Here is a 6,429-nt window from a genome sequence, read left to right on the forward strand (position 1 = left end):
ACTTTATCTTAAAACCCCGAGCAGAAAATATGTTGGAATGTTTATAAATTGCCGCTTTCATTTTTTCCCAGTTTGGCGACATTTTAGCAGTTTTATGTCGATTTTAAACTTTTTGGAGGTGCGTCACATCTCATATTTCTTCTCAAATCCGTCCCTGAACCTCACTGTATAAAGCTAGCCACACACGCAGAGGTCAGTCCACAGCGGTTAGAACCGCATCAGACCATACTAGAGATTGGGAAACAGATTGAACGCCAAATTGTACTTTGAAATTGAAGGAAGGGATGATGCCTATTTCTGCCTAGCAAACACTCTCATGTATAACCCGTTGAAGAGCCAAAATACAATCCAAATCCAAATTTCTTTACATTTCGGCAAAATTATACGGAATATAGATCATTGACTACCAACCGACAGATACTAGCAAAGAGCAAACAAATCTAGGCCTGATTGCTCCATTTGCACTTAAGGTGAAGTGAGGAGTATTAGACGTTACATAACCGATGGTTTTCACCTAATTCCGCAGAAAGAGAACTTGTTAGCAAACGAGTGATGTTATTGCGAGGCGTTAAGCCGTGATTAGGACGAGATAAACTGCAATTAGATCGAGGACATTATAATTAGTCGCCGCAATATATTAAATCTCAGCGTTAATTGAATAATTGCGCCGTTTATAATAATTGAATTCGTAATTCGAAGTAGAAGAAACGCGTGTGTCACAGATTTATGCCGAGGAAATGATCGTTATTAAAGTGGATGTCGTTGGATTTATGTTTTTCTTAGTAATTGAGGGTATTTACGAGATAATCGGCGATTCTTCAGCCAGCTCTCCGATTGGGAGTTGTGAAGATTGAAAATGAATATGTTAATAAATATTTTTCCACTCGATATGAAAGACTGTTCATTGGTAGCTGAGGAAAAGAATCGGTAAAAACTAATATAGACACAACAAATTAGGAATAATATCTGATTTTATTTCATGTTTGGAATACAAACTGAATTGAGAAAAGTGATCATTCATAATATTATGACTGTTACGAAAAAGACAAACCAACTCTTGCCAAAACTTGAAGACTTTCATATACGTTCATTCAATTTAATCTCAGCCATAGAAATCTATAAAGATGAAGAACTGTTTTCCCCCAAAACATTAATTTCATATTGTAATTATCAATCCCAAATTAAGGAAAGCGTCGTCTGATGTTACGAATATTGGAATATTTTGATATATATATATATATATATATATATATATATATATATATATATATATATATATATATATATATATATATATATATATATATATATATATATATATATATATATATATATAGGAGTTGGATTATGAAATATAAAATATATTATGAGTACAGAATAATTGAAGAGTGGATTTGCTAATCGTGCTAAGTGCCAAAATTGAAAGTTTTCAAAAGAGTAAATTAGTAATGGTTAGTATGAAGAAACACGAAATCAAAAACATACCACTCTCAGCAATTCCATCTTCAATTAATAAAGTGCTGATCAATTTTATAAAATTGACCCAAAATCGTCAATAGATAGAGTTACTTTTCAGAGAATTTGTGTTCATAAAAAATTGGATTATTAAGAGCACTGTTTATGCACAAATTAATGACTCATTTGTAAAGATCCATTGTCCATATTTGTTAAATTTGTATGGAAATGTCAAAACCAATTCAAAATCGAACTGAATATGTGGTCAACAAAATGTACTGTGTTAGTTATAAAAATGATAGGACTTGCTAGGCTTCAGAATTCCAGTTATAAATCTGTACAATTCTCTCAGTCCCTCTGCTTCGGATGGCCCCGCTGAAGACGGGCAGACAAGAAGATGAATCAGTCGAGACGAGATAAGTCATTACCAGGTACTCCAGACTAATTACAGATGCTTGGTTTTAACGAGTCCAATTAGTAAGGTGCACTTTCTCTACAAGATGTAAGTGCTCGTGCTAAGCACTCTCAAACGTCATGTTTAATGTTTACTTTTCCTCTCATTACGATTTTTATGTGCTTGATTACGCCTCGCCTGATTAAAGAGAGCCTGATTATTTAACGTGACACGGAATCATTAGTTTCATTTTCTTTGGGTCAAGTTTTCTTCCATGTTTTCTGGACGTGAAAGTTTTTCTTGGTAAAATTTTCACTGAATGTTGACGTTGAATAAAAGAATATTTTCCTGAAACAAACTTCTACAAATAAAATACGGCACCCCTTCAGCTCGTCTGGGTCACCCTGTCTTGTACGACACCCCTACAAATAACAACCTCTCGAAATGAAAAACTGTAGCTCAAGATTTATAGCGAAAGCATTCTTCTGTAGTGTCTTATCCCGTCTTATTATTTCCCGATGATAAACAGCTCCAACGGTCTTCCTTCCGTTTTGAAAGCACTTACCAGCCCATTACTACCCTTTTAAATTTCACGCAGTATAATTCCCTTCAATACACACTGGCTATCCATGGTAATTTCAAAGGGCCTGCACTACGTTCACTCTCAATAAACACGTAATCTACCCGTATTAAGTTGTACGACAGGACATGTCGCAAAGGTTGACCGTCGGTCAGAGGTCACTGGGTGTTTCCTTATTTAAAGCCACTTACCTGGCGTGCACTTCACAAAAACAGCATGTGACTTGGGACCTAGGGTCATCTTTTGTGTTCAATCGGTAGGGTGCTGTGGTTGTGTCTGTCGTTACAGGGATTACATTTGTTTCAAACGTTCGCGGAAAAAATGTTTTAAATTGAAATACAAGTTTTCAACTCATTCATTAAAATATAATATAGTAGGAAAAAAGCACAAGTTTATCTCCAAATATTTCTTTCGGTCAGAAAAGATTTATTTACCAAATAATCAGAAAGAAAATTGAACAGATGGACATTCATGAGAAAACTCAGCATCTTGCATGAAAGTTTACGAATATAATCAATTCGAAGACATTCACAGGCAACTGCAATCAATCCATAGTCAATTTACAGACAAATGCAGTCAATTTACAGACAAATGCAGTCAATTCACAGACAAATATAATCAATTCACAGACTGTCACTTCACAATCAAATACAGTCAATTCACAGACAAATATAATTTACAGGCAACTCACAACCAATTAACAGTCAATTCAAAGTCAAAATACAGACAATTCACAGATTGTCACTTCACTGTCGAATAGAATTAATTCACAGACAAATACAGTCGATCCTCACTCAATTTACAGACAGATACAGTCAATTTACAGACTGTCACTTCAAAGGCAAATTCTGTTGATTCACAAAATGTCACTTCACAGTCGAATACAGTGAGTTCATAGTTAATTCACAGACAAATACAGGAAATTCACAGTCAATTCAAAGACAGATACAGTCAATTTACAGACAAATATAATTTACAGGCAATTCACAACCAATTGACAGTCAATTCAACGTCAAAATACAGTCAATTCACAGATTGGCACTACACTGTCAAAAAGAATTAATTCACAGACAAATACAGTCGATTCACAGTCAATTCAAATACAAATGCAGTCAATTCACAAACAAATATACTTTACAGGCAATTCACAATCAATTAACAGTCAATTAAATGTCAAAATACAGTAAAATACAGTCAATTCACAGACTGTCACTACACTGTCAAAAATAATTAATTCACAGACAAATACAGTCGATTCTCACTCAATTTACAGACAAATACAGTCAATTTACAGACTGTCACTTCAAATGCAAATTCAGTTAATTAAAAAAATGTCACTTCACAGTCGAATACAGTGAATTCATAGTTAATTCACAGACAAATACAGGCAATTCACAGTCAATTCACAGACTGTCACTTCACAATCTAATACAGTCAATTCACAGACAAATATAATTTACAGGCAACTCACAACCAACTAACAGTCAATTCAAAGTCAAAATACAGACAAATACAGTCAATTCACAGATTGTCACTTCACTGTCAAAAAGAATTAATTCACAGACAAATACAGTCGATTCTCACTCAATTCACAGACAAATACAGTCAATTCACAGACTGTCACTTCAAAGGCAAATTCTGTTAATTCACAAAATGTCACTTCACAGTCGAATACAGTGGGTTCATAGTTAATTCACAGACAAATACAGGCAATTCACAGTCAATTCAAAGACAAATACAGTCAATTCACAAACAAATATACTTTACAGGCAATTCACAACCAATTAACAGTCCATTCACAGTAGGAAAGAGTACAAATACAGTCTATTGACAGCATTTCTTACTGGGTTCATAAGATTCCTTTTTGCCAGTGATAAGTATTGAAAATTGTTCGATAAATAAATAATATGATGCCTTTCATCACCTTTTAAGTTTAATTAAATAGATTGCGTTTTATGTGGTCTGTATATTTGTACTCACATTGTGTACTCCCAATTTTGAAAAAACTTTTTACATAACTGGTACTACAGTTATCTCTGATAATTATTTTTGACTGAAAGTATGCATTGTGAGTTCTTATTGTAAGTGGTTTTTAACAGAAGAAGCTTCAATTTTAGCTTTTTTCTGAACCGATTGAGATTTTTCTGATATGGACGAGATCTGAAAAATATGGTGTCGTCCGCAAAACGAATGTATTTTTTGAAAGATGGATCTAAAGTGAAAAATATAACTGAGATGAAAATATAAATGGCTCTAAGACACCTTCTTGAGGAACTTCGTAGGTTATCATTTGATAATTATCGATAAGAAGTGACTGATATTTGTTAAGATTGTAGAACAGAAAAAGGCCTCATAATTGAAACTTGAGCTATCAAAGAATTAACGAGATTTTACTTTTTAATGTGCGATTCCTAACCCGGATCGGGTGACAAGCAATGAACATCGAGATACATATTTGTTGGTAAATTTCCAGAAAGAAAAGAGGGCACAGAAGGGATTTCGTGTAAAAGGTTTTCAAGAGAGATTAGATTTTTAGGAAAAAACTTTTAAGCTTTCTACTTCTCCATCTTCATACAATACATGTGGAAAACTTCAGTATTCCCAATACAACGTTGGCAAGTTGAATGGCGGATTTGTGTGTCGCGGCTTCAGGGATAGCGCCCGAACAGCGCAATCTTCAAATAACCATAATAATAATAATGATGTTAATTCAAGGAATATGCGTCTGCTTCCATTTCATTGTGAGAGTAATTGTAGAACCTTTAATCATAACGAAATCACGAAATTTTCATTGAGTTCTGTTACTTTTTTGCATTTATAATGAGCCTTTATTTCTCTTTACTATTCGGAAAGTATAGCATGATATTTTTGAGTATTATTTGATAAATTCGTGGTCCGAGGAAAGAGACATTTCTCATTTCCTCACAACGAGGTGTTATTACACGATTATTTCATTTCCTTCATTGGTAGGAAGGGTAACTAGTTAGGTATACGTGAAAATTTCCATTTTGAACATAATTTGGGACGATTCAAAATAATCGACGCAGATCAAGTGCCTGTGTGTTGAGAGTTGAGACACTGAAGATCAGATTTCTCTAGCAAACTGAGACGCATTAATGGAAGAAAACGAAACAGATTTCGGGCCCAAAGTCTGCCTCAAACTTCCTATAACCTCTGACCTGTTAACTGTGGGAGAATAACAGAAAGGAGAGCAACAATTCGGGTACAACAAGTCCGTTTGTAGAGTGTCAAGATAATGAGGTGTCGCTCGCTTCCAAGACAAACAAACAAGTTTTAATTTCGACTAGGAATTATTAAACAACGGAGATTCTTCTCAGAGTGTAACACGGTACGTTTTAATGGCCGTATGAATGTTTAGTGCGACAATTTCGGAGAAATTCCTGCTCTCGTTCGAAGACGAGTTCTTTTGTTTCCCGAGATTTTCGACTGGCACCGGCCATAAAAAATGTTGTTATGACAAAGTGGCAATTCACCAATTGGTTTAATGTCATCTTCTCTGACTTACATGTCGTTGGTCTCGAAATTATTTGTAGTTATATGCCCTCTTCTTATGTTGTCAGGGAGGCCACCACCTATTTTCAAAAATATTCAACTGAAACTTCAACCCAAGTGAATTATTATAAAAATTATTTTTACTACGACTAGGTTAGGTTAGTTTCAGAGTGAACAGGTAAAAACTGAATTTTTTCTTCAAAACTTAGGATTTCAGTCTGCAAGATAAAACACATCAATTAGCAAATGACGAAAGATAGTAACATCAAGTAGTATTGTTACCAAATTGGTTGAAAATATTTCCATATTCTAAATTACTTTTCAAAGTCTAATTCACTTTATTCAGCAGGGTGTTTTATTAATTGCGTACTCAAAAAGGATTGTCCTTGAGGTAAAGGAAGTCTCTATACCTGTCTCTATGTACACTTATTTAATTAGCCCACTACAGTCCGCTTCAACTTCGTAGTCTAAGTTAGGTTGAAGGTTG

Source organism: Leptinotarsa decemlineata, unplaced genomic scaffold, assembly GCF_025532065.1.
Source record: "Leptinotarsa decemlineata unplaced genomic scaffold, Ldec_3_MD MMD2_tig00078422_RagTag_RagTag, whole genome shotgun sequence".
Lineage (NCBI taxonomy): Eukaryota > Metazoa > Arthropoda > Insecta > Coleoptera > Chrysomelidae > Leptinotarsa > Leptinotarsa decemlineata.